The sequence below is a fragment of the Euphorbia lathyris genome, chromosome 4 (assembly GCF_963576675.1).
Source record: "Euphorbia lathyris chromosome 4, ddEupLath1.1, whole genome shotgun sequence".
NCBI classification, from domain to species: domain Eukaryota; kingdom Viridiplantae; phylum Streptophyta; class Magnoliopsida; order Malpighiales; family Euphorbiaceae; genus Euphorbia; species Euphorbia lathyris.
Window position 1 is genome coordinate 10,410,127 of NC_088913.1, and position 11,762 is coordinate 10,421,888.

Sequence of the window (11,762 nt, forward strand, 5' to 3'; positions counted from 1 at the left end):
CCTTAGATAGCACCAAATAAGATCTAAATTTGTCAAAGGCAAAAACTACGGCTAGCAATTCTTTTTCAGTTATTGAATAATTCTGCTGTGCATCATTTAAGGTTTTGCTAGCATAGAAGATTGGACGAAAAAGTTTATCCACCCTCTGCCCAAGACAGGCTCCTACAGCCAGATCACTGGCATCACACATTAACTCAAAGGGAAGGGACCAATCCGGGCTTACCATAATAGGTGCTTCGATTAATTTCTTTTTCAGTAATTTGAATGCAGACATAAATTCTTCATTGAAATTAAAATCAGCATCTTTTAGTAACAATTGAGTGAGGGGTTTAGTGATTATTGAAAAGTCTTTTATGAACCGCCTATAAAACCCCGCATGTCCTAAAAAGCTCCTAACCAATTTTACACTGGTAGGAGGTGGCAGTTTTTCAATCACCTCAATTTTTGCCGGATCGATCTCGATCCGCTTTCCTGACACCTTGTGTCCTAACACTATACAGTTTTGGACCATAAACTGGCACTTTTCCCAATTGAGTGCCAAGTTTTTGTCTTCACAACGTTCTAAGACTCGGTCCAAGTTTTCGAGACATTGATCGAAAGTAGATCCTACAACATTAAAATCATCCATGAAAATTTCTAGGAACTCTTCGACCATGTCAGAAAACATAGCTATCATACAACGTTGGAATGTGGCAGGGGCATTACACAGTCCGAAGGGCATCCGCCTATATGCAAAAGTTCCATAGGGACAAGTGAATGTGGTTTTCTCTTGGTCCAAAGGGTCTACAGGAATTTGCATATAACCGGATAACCCATCTAAAGTACAGAAAAATTTGTGCCCTGCCAATCATTCCAACATTTGATCAATAAATGGTAAAGGAAAGTGGTCTTTACGGGTGGCCTCGTTTAATTTCCTATAATCTATGCATACACGCCAACCCGTAACCTTTCTAGTTGGGATTAATTCCCTTTTTCATTTTCCATTACCGTTGTTCCCCCTTTTTTGGGCACGCATTGAACCGAGCTTACCCATTGGCTATCAGAAATTGGAAAGATGATACCTGCATCGAAGAGTTTTATAACCTCGGCTTTTACCACCTCTTTCATGTTAGGGTTGAGCCGTCGTTGAGGTTGGGCAGATGGCTTAATTTCTTCCTCAAGGAAAATCCTATGCGTGCAGATTTTGGGGTCAATGCCTTTGATGTCGTGGATTGACCATCCAAAGGCCCCTTTATGTTGCTTCAGTACCTCCACCAATCTTTCTTCCTGTTCAACTGTCAACAAAGAAGAAATAATAACGGGTAAATCTGTGGGAGGTTGAAGAAAAACATATTTCAGATTGTTGGGCAAGGGCTTAAGCTCCAATTCTAGAGGCTCCTCTAGCGAGGTTTTGGGTTTAGGTTTGATCTCACGATCAAGGTCCTCTTTTCGACCCTTGACCCAATAACATGTTTCAGGTGGGAGGTCTTCAAAAGGTTCATTCAAGTTTTCACATTCCCCACCACCTAGACCGAGCTTTAAAGAGGCATTTCTCATGTTAAGGTCAACTTCCTCTACACATTCATCTATTAGTGCATCCACAAAATTACAACTTTTGGAACGCTCTTGAGGAAATTTCATAGACTCGTAAACATTAAATGTTACCTCTTCGTCCTACACCCTTAGGACCAGTTTACCTCCATGGACGTCTATCAATGTCCTACCGGTTGCAAGGAACAGTCTCCCAAGAAGAATGGGGACGGAGTCATCTTCTTCCATGTCGAGTACCACAAAATCGACCGGGAAGATCAGTTTGTCCACCTTCACCAATACATCTTCAACTATGCCTCTAGGTCGTGCGATTGACCTGTCCGCTAGCTGCAGTGTCATGTTTGTTGGTTTAGGCTCTCCGAGTCCCAATTTCCTAAAAATTGATAAAGGCATAAGATTAATACTTGCTCCTAAATCACATAATGCCATATCTATGTGCATGTTGCCTATCCTACACGGGATGGTGAAGCTCCCTTGATCTTTAAGCTTGGGGGGCAATTTATGAGTGATTATGGCCGAGCATTGTTCTGTTAAAGCCACTATCTCATTTTCCCCAAACTTTTTCTTTTTCGACAACATGTCTTTGAGAAATTTTGCATAGTTCGGCATTTCCTCTAGTGCTTCCATTAATGGAATATTGATTTCTAATCTACTAAGGATTTCCGAAAACCGAGCAAATTTCTTATCTAAGTTGGCCTTTTTCTGTTTCTGAGGGAATGGCAGTTTTGGTACATAAGGCCTAACTACTTTTTCTACAGCTACTTCAGGAGCTGGAGTTTCAAATACGGGACCGGGGTTGCTTACCACTTCCGGTTCCCTACTTACCTGCGGTGACGGTTGTGTTTGCGATTGAGGTGTCATGAGTGTGTCCACTTCCTTGCCGCTTCTTAGGGCGATGGCTTGAACCGTTTCCTCTTGTAAGAGGAAAGCCTCTTGGCATTCCCTTTCTTCCTGTCTCATTGCGGTGAGTTGGTTGCTCAGGGTCCTACATGCTTCCTCATTGGCTGCTAGCCGAATGGATATCTCTCTTAAGAGGGTCATTATTCCTTCTGAACACTCTGTTTGCCTGCCATAAAAATCAGAATTAGAAGGGGGACATGGAAGGGTATCCATGGGTGCCATGTAGGGCGCTGGTGGATATCGTGTATGCTCTTGATCGTAAAAGTTGTAAGTTGGGGGTTCAGAATTGTACCTTTGACGATTACCCAAGTAACTTACATTCTCACCTCTAGGTACGTAGTAGTTGTCGTGGCATACCTCACCGGGGTGATTCTGGCTACATCTTGCGCAAAACGGTGTCCTTATTTGGCTATCACGGCTGTACGAAGCCATAAGGAAATCCATTTTCACGTTGAGATCGTTCATGGACGGTTTTGGAACTCTGTTGTCCATAATTGCTGGAAGAACGATTTTTATAAGTACAAGTAATGTTACAGAAATGAAGTAATGTATCAACAGGTATTCGTATACGTAAGTATGAATATAGACAGGTATATAAACAAGTATAGATGTTATAAACAAAGGATATTTACAATGAATGCCTAAACTAACAAGTCGACCTTTGGTTCGATATTGCAGAAGAAATAAATCCACGGCAACGGCGCCAAAAACTTGACGCGGCCTCACGCGGTTGTGGGCTGAGGCCGATCTTTGGGATAAGTGTACCCCATCATTATCAAGTAATAAATTTCTGGAAAAGTCCAGGTATCGTCCACATGATTTATTTCTACAAGTATCGAGTTACTTAGTTTCAGGTGTTATCTAGGCTTAGGGGGTTTTGAGTTGGTTTTTCTTAAGTTAATCTACTCCTAGGTTGGATTATACTACTCCTAGCTAAGTTATCTGATTCTAACTAAGTTATTCTACGCCTAATTAAGTTACTCTACCCCTAATTAAGTTAAACTACTCCTAAGTGATCTTTTACCAATGCAATTATCCGAAGGAACATGAAGGGATACGATAATAATGAAAATAGGTTGTTTAAGCAATTGAATTAAAACCTAAGTCACTTGTGTCCGAGGCGATTAACCCGACCTATCCTCCTAAAGTCCCTAGTTCGTGATTCCCTTGTAAGGCCGAAACTAGCCCTAAGGCTCAGCAATTTGGGCTTAATCTTCTATAGGGTCGTCAATCCTATAGGCACTGACTAGGTCAGATTCAGCTCGCAATATGTGCCAACTTGATTTTGGGATTATCGAATGAGTTAAACCAATCAGACAAAGCGTAAGACAAAGGTTAAAGCATTAAAACAATTGAATGAACAAAAACCATAATATATATCAAAGATGAAAGTATTGTCACGAAGTTACAATGAGCCTAGGATTCATAACATGTATCAGAGGCTAGACAGAATGTAAAAGAAGAAAAATCCCTTTCAGGGAACCTGTCTACCAATACAGGCGTCTTCCTAGGACTTAAGGATGGAGCTTGAGCAATCCTCGGTGAACGGAGCTTCGAAGGTGTCTTCAATGGAGGTTTGAAGGATATGTAGGAGGTGGAGAGGATTTCTCAAGATGAAAAGCTAAGAAAATTACAAAAGATAAAAGATATCTAATTACATTGGAAAAATCCTATTTATAGGCGTGGCTCGGGCCCTTTTCTTGACCTATTTTCGTGTCCTTATGCAGGTAGGAAGTCGTGGGTTCCATCGTGGCGTCGTGGGGGCGGAATTGGTCTTTTTGACCAATTCCCGCAGGTCTACTCGCCGAGCAGGCACAGCCTGCTCGGCGAGCAGGAGCAGTGCCGGGGCAGTGCCTGGGCAGTGCCTGGGCGGTGCCTGGGCAGTGCCTGGGCAGCTCGCCGAGCAGCGCCTGGGCCGCTCGCCGAGCAGCTGCCGGGGGTCCCCGAGACACGATTTTTGCCTGAAATTGATCATGTTTTAACCTGCACACGCATATAAACTCCAAACAACATTAGTCCAAAGGCTAAATTGACCCGCCAATCGCTTATTTGAGCAAACGCTTCGTTTGGTGCGACTTTTGACGGATCAATTAGCTTCAAAAGATAACGGAATTATAATATGCATGACATTTTGGCCGTATTTGCCTAAATTGATCATAAAACGATCCTAAACAACGAAAAGTAAATAAAACATTTCCAATTTCTAACTAACTCACACAAAAGCATTTAAATGCGAGAATTGCTCGCTTATTAACTAAATAACGCTAAAAACCGTTCTAAAACCGTACCCAAAGATAGGGGTTTTTGACCCCTATCAGTCCCCCTCGACTGTCAAGGCGCAAATATACATTTGATTGAAATCGGTAAAAGGCATATACCGCAGCTCATTCTTAATATACGGCAACGTGTTGCCAATTACCATTCGGATCTGATCCTGCTCAAGCGGATTTTGCTTCATAACCGCCGCCTTGGCTCTCCACCTCCTCAAAAAATCGGAAAAAGACTCACCAGTTTGTTGCTTAGTGCTTTCCAGCTCCTTTAGAGTGACCTCAAGCATAGTGTTGAAACTATACTGAGCGATAAATGATTTTGCCAACTCTTTCCAATCTCTCTTCGTCACCAATGGCAACGCGTGAAACCACACGAGGGCAGCTCCCTCCAGATAGGTATTAAACAGTTCCAGGACTTGATCCTCAGTCAGGATCGTGTGCTTCATTACTGCAACATACTGATTCATGTGGGCAGTAGGATCCCCAGTTCCATCAAACTTCTTCATGTCAAGGAGCCGAAACTTCAAAGGCAAAGCAGTTGCCGACAAACAATTCTTCAAATTATAAAAGTCCTGACTTCCGGAGCTTCCCGCACGCAGATCCTGCACCTCCTGAGTGATGTGCTGCTTCCACTCCTCTTCCGTAGTCTTCTCTTTCTCAAGCTGTTTCTGGATATAATCTTGATAGTCATCCTCGTTCCCGAAGCGGGGACCAGTGTTCACTTCATTCTCCGCATGCTTACTACCACTCTTGTTATCCTTCAACGCCAGCTCAGCTAGCTGGGCCAAAATTGCGGCCAACTGATCATTAATGTTGTTCACAGAATTTTCTAATTCGGCCACTTTTTCGTCGGTCGCAGACATACTGGCAGAAGACTGAGTATACTCGGACGAAGATGATTTAGAAGCCACAACTGCCGATTCGGAATTGTCAATCTGTAGCTGATCAAACTGCCTGACTAGCCGGTTACTCTCGCGAAACCACAACCGCTTAATGATGAAGTCTGCGCGAACGGCATCCATTAGTATGTATGTATGATTCTATATGCATGATTCGTGGTGTGTGCGTTTATTTATTTACGGATATATAAGATAAGAAGAACAAACGTCAGTCTAATTACATCATCTCTCTTCCACCCTTATTCCTCCACACACTCGATGATCCAAGTCTCTTTCTTAGAATTTTGGTTTGGGGCTCACATTGCGGTCCATGGGATGCGTGATGCCGTCGATTATTGTGGAAAAGTAAATCATCCATCAGACAATACAGTTCGTTTTGCGACCAAATTGGATTGTCCTTTCGGAGTAACTTGTCCCTCGTTATTTTACGAGATGCATCAGTTCCGGTTTTGACACCCTTTGAACGCATCTCGGTTTTTAGACGTGGTACGAGTTATTCTTCTGGTTCAATCGTCCGTTATTGACAATGACTCGTTCCCTTTTATTCGCGTGGGTTCGTGTCTCGATTTTTGGATTACGACGGGATCTTTTGGATCTATCTAGAGACGTAACCACGTGTTTATTTAGTGATGAAATCACTTTTATTTTAGGGAACAGACTCATCGCGTAACGTGTTTGTTTTTTTAGCGTCAAGAATCCGTTTGCTCATTTTTGCTACGTGAAAAGACGGCGAGTCGTATTTGAGCGCACGGTAATCTTTTGGCTACTAACAACTCTTTATTTCTTCCAATTTACGGGATATATCATCCTAGCATGGTTATAGAAAATCAACGTCTCGTTGAATTGCATGCTTATTCGAAGCAGGGATATTACCGTTCTTTTTCATTTAGGCACGAGTCAAGCAAACACGCAGATCGGGCCATACTTCTTGTAGTTTTGGTAATGTTCGAAATGATCGAGCCATTACTCAAACCCACAGTCTCGTCCATATGGCGCGATTATGCGGTTTAGCTTAATTCGGCTTTACGATTTTAAACGGCGTATATACTGGCTCGAGGCACGTATTTAACAGCATTGGTTTATTTCCTTTAATTTGGTCGTTTCATTTTCTTTTATTTTCTTTAGTCACTTTTGCGGATACATCCATTTCTCTTAAGAACAACACAAGGCGTAACGTAAGAGTTCATTTTTCATTCAGAAGGGACGGGCCACGTTTATGAAACTCTTTACGTTACAACGGGGTCATTCGAAATAGAAATGTTCTTTGTTTTCGTTTTGTCATAATTTCGTTTTATCCCAACGTATTTAAAGAATGTGAATAACGGCTATCGTTAATATAATCTTTTGAATCGAGATATAACTATCCTTAATATCAAAACGATTTGTACTAATACGTGCTTACATCATAACGTATTTCCTGAACAGGTGCCTTCTTCGGGACACGGAAAGGGACCAGGCGGGTCGCACAAGTTCATTCATACGAGATGACTAAGTTGTCTTTAGTTCGAATGGTTTCGATGTTTTGGGGTAGTTTGTATATCGGTTTAAGAGTATATATTAACGTATCGTTTCATTTTCTTTACATATTTTAGGATTAGACACTTATCATGGCAATTTGAAAACACGAACTGATTCATTCATCACATCAAAAATAGTAACGGGTAATCCTATGGCAACTTCTAAGGCTACTATATGCTGACACGGCTGATCGCGGGACCTCACAGGACCGCACAAATTCGCCCCTAACGAATGGATGGGGACCCTTTGGCGCCTTACTGTAAGGGGGAACTTACACTAGCCTCTTTCGAGCGACGAATGGACTCTCGCTAGAGGTTTCGCGGAAATTACCTAGAAGGTTTGCAATAATGCTTATGAATGCATACGAAAAGAAATAATACGATCCGTCCCCGTTAAGGGCTTAATACACGCCTTCCGGAATCAAATTTCTCGCTTCCCCAGCAGAGTCGCCACTTGTTAGACAAGGTGCCGAACGGCCTCGCCCGGGCGGACCGGGGGGTGGACACCTCATGGCGACGTAAGCGGTGATTGGTGCCGAAAGCAACCAATCGTGGAATCAAGCTGCTCGGCAGGACCGGAGCTCGGAGTATGGAAGAGTCGCCACCCACGAATGGGAAAATGAACACCGATCCCTTGCGGGAGACCGGTGAGGGTTCGGGAAACTTAGGTACGAGTCGAGAAGGCTAGCTCCTTTCCGAAGAAAGGCTACTAGGCACCCCGACATCGCCCGGTTATGAACCACCGGCCTCCTACTCAGCGTGTTAGGCGATAACGGACTAATTGCATATTTCTTTAAGTTTAAAATTCATTTGAAACTTTTTCTTTCTCGCTTTGAAAACCGTTTTGAGCATGTTGTTAAAAGCCACGTTAGTAAAGAATCACCCATTTGGCATAAATTTAAAATACATAGGAGAGAGAGGGGGAGAAGGAAGAATTGGTTTGTTCACAGTGTGATTTAGGCTTTATGTCGTATATCACATCTACGCTAATCTCACTCCCAAAAATGAGTTTATTTACATGGTTCGTACCTTAATCGCCGTTGGAACGATTTAGGTACGTTTCAAAGCCCTGTTAATGATAATCACTCGAATCGCCGTTGGAACGACTTGAGCGTTTTGAAAACGTTGAGCAAACAGTTTTAATCTAAAAACGTTGAGCATACAAGTCAATTTATTTTGTACAAAACTATTTAGTTAGGAAAGCAATTCAAAACTTCATTATTTACAACGAAACAATTTACAATGTTCGCTTAATCCGTCGTTGGAACGGATTAAAGTTTCAACACGTGATGTTTTGGAAACGGTTTAAAAATGACAAAAAAAGTTATTTACACTTTAGGAATATCTAGAAAAACTTTTAATTTAAACAAACAACTTGAAATCTCTTTTTGTCTTTTATTTTCCCATTTTCACTCAATTAACCTTCACTTGAACATAATTACAACAATTAATGAATTAAATCTCAAATTCACCCAACTCAAATACATTTGAAAGAGTATATATATAAGTATGAAAATAGAGTAAATATACATAGATATACGTATGTATAAAAAATGGGTAATAATGCCCACTAAAACAAAATAGAGAAAATAATACACATTAATAAGTAAAAATAGTGATGAAAATACTACTAGGTATAATATGTTTTTATTCTAATTAAAAACATGTAAAAAAATGAATAAGATTCATAAATAAGAAAACAGTGTTTAACTCCCCCCCCCAATTGGTTTATGATAAGTATATATAGAAAATAACCCCTAATAACCCCAAAATAACAAATATGTATAGTTTAAATGAATTAAATGGAAAATCAATAAATGTACATATAATCTTATCAAATCAAATTGATGAAAAATAATATCTAAACATGTTAAATAAATATATACCCAAAAAATTAAAAATAATTTGAATACATATATTACATAATTATACATATATACATCAAGGACCAAAAGTCTAAAAGTTGAGAAAGAAGGACCAAAACAGCATTTTTTACATTTCAGAAGCTTTTCCGACGGAAATTCCGTCGGTAAACTGCCTTTTGTGACAGAAAATGGAAAATTATAGAAACAGCACCTAACATTCCAGATTTGTCCAAACACTTTAAATTAGATCTATTCTATCGTTTTGGACCTCCGAACTACCCAAATAGGATCATAGTCTATAACGGAGACTCCTAAAACGATGTTTTATTTTTAAAACGTTAATTAGAAATATTTTCAAAAGCTTATAATTACAACGTTTTTTAATCCCGAACTAGCTTTGAATCGGATCACGGTTCGTATTGGGATATTAAAACGAGGTTTTTTTTATTTTAAAAACAAAACCAAACATTTGTTTAACACGAGACGAAAAATTAAATAAATGCGGAATAATAAATAAAATGTGATAAATAAATAATTAACTAAATAAATAAAACTTTTAGAATAAATAAATAAAATGAATAAAATAAATAAAACGAGTATAGTCCTCGGATAATACCTCAAGATCGGTATTTGACAGCTGAAGTCAGTTGATTCCACGAGTTGCGATTTTTGTGTTTTTCGGTGTTCTTTGGTAAAATTTTAACTTTTAGGAAATTCGGATTTTTTAGGATAAGTGCCTTTTAGAGTTAGAAGCTCCCAAAAATCCTCCTCCAAATGCATAGGGATCCGTGCCTTTTACAGTTTGAATAAGTAGACACCGAGTCGGAGGACCTGTGACGAAAACCCATAACAAGACGATTGAAGCGGTCGGTTCTGATAATTTAATGCAAAAATAATAATAAGAATCACGAGAAGATCGGTAGGGGTTGCGGTCGTCGAGTGGACGACTCGCGGGTGCTCAGCAGCGCTGGGCGAGCGCCTAGCGGCAGCCGGCGCGCGCCCGATGGCAGTTGGACACGCGCCCGACAGCGCGGGACGCACGTCCAGCGGCAGCGGGGCGCACGTCCAGCGGTAGCGGGGCGCGCGCGCCCAACCTACGTTGGGCGTGCGCCCAACATCCGTCGGGCGAACGCCCAACATCTGTTGGGCGAACGCCCAACATCTGTTGGGCGCACGCCCAACGACGTTGGGCGAACGGCCAACGTCTGTTGGGCGCGCGCCCAACAGAGGTTGGGCATTCGCCCAACCAAGTTGGGCGTTCGCCCAACGTTGGTTGGGCGTCCGCCCAACCATTTTGGGCGTAGGCCCAAAATTTTGGGAGCTTCTCACTCTAAAACATTTTTTAGAGAGAGAAAGTTATTTTTTGGGAAAAAACATTTTTTTTTCCTAAAAAATCCGAATTTCCTAAAAGTTAAAATTTTACTAAAAAACACCGAAAACACAAAAATCGCAACTCATGGAATCAGCCGACTTCAGCTGTCAAATACCGATCTTGAGGTATTATCCGAGGACTAGACTCGTTTTATTTATTTTATTTATTTATTTATTTTATTTATTTATTCTAAAAGTTTTATTTATTTAGTTAATTATTTATTTATCACATTTTATTTATTATTCCGCATTTATTTAATTTTTCGTCTCGTGTTAAACAAACGTTTGGTTTTGTTTTTAAAATAAAAAAAACCTCGTTTTAATATCCCAATACGAACCGTGATCCGACTCAAAGGTAGTTCGGGATTAATAAACGTTGTAATTATAAGCTTTTGAAAATATTTCTAATTAACGTTTTAAAAATAAAACATCGTTTTAGGAGTCTCCGTTATAGACTATGATGCTATTTGGGTAGTTCGGAAGTCCAAAACGATAGAATAGATCTAATTTAAAGTGTTTGGATAAATCTGGAATGTTAGGTACTGTTTCTGTAATTTTCCATTTTCTGTCACAAAAGGCAGTTTACCGATGGAATTTCCGTCGGAAAAGCTTCTGAAATGTAAAAAATGCTGTTTTGGTTCTTCTTTCTCAACTTTTAGACTTTTGGTCCTTGATATATATATGTATAATTATGTAATATATGTATTCAAATTATTTTTAATTTTTGGGTATATATTTATTTAACATGTTTAGATATTATTTTTCATCAATTTGATTTAATAAGATTATATGTACATTTATTGATTTTCCATTTAATTCATTTAAACTATACATGTTTGTTATTTTGGGGTTATTAGGGGTTATTTTCTATATATACTTATCACAAACCATTTGGTTGGGGGGGGGGGGGGGGTTAAACACTATTTTCTTATTTATGAATCTTATTCATTTTTTTTACATGTTTTTAATTAGAATAAAAACATATTATACCTAGTAGTATTTTCATCACTATTTTTACTTATTAATGTGTATTATTTTCTCTATTTTGTTTTAGTGGGCATTATTACCCATTTTTTGTACATACGTATATCTATGTATATTTACTCTATTTTCATACTTATATATATACTCTTTCAAATGTATTTGAGTTGGGTGAATTTGAGATTTAATTCATTAATTGTTGTAATTATGTTCAAGTGAAGGTTAATTGAGTGAAAAGGGGAAAATAAAAGACAAAAAGAGATTTCAAGTTGGTTGTTTAAATTAAAAGTTTTCTAGATATTCCTAAAGTGTAAATAACTTTTTTTGTCATTTTTAAACCGTTTCCAAAACATCACGTGTTGAAACCTTAATTCGTTCCAACGACGGATTAAGCGAACATTGTAAATTGTTTCGTTGTAAATAATGAAG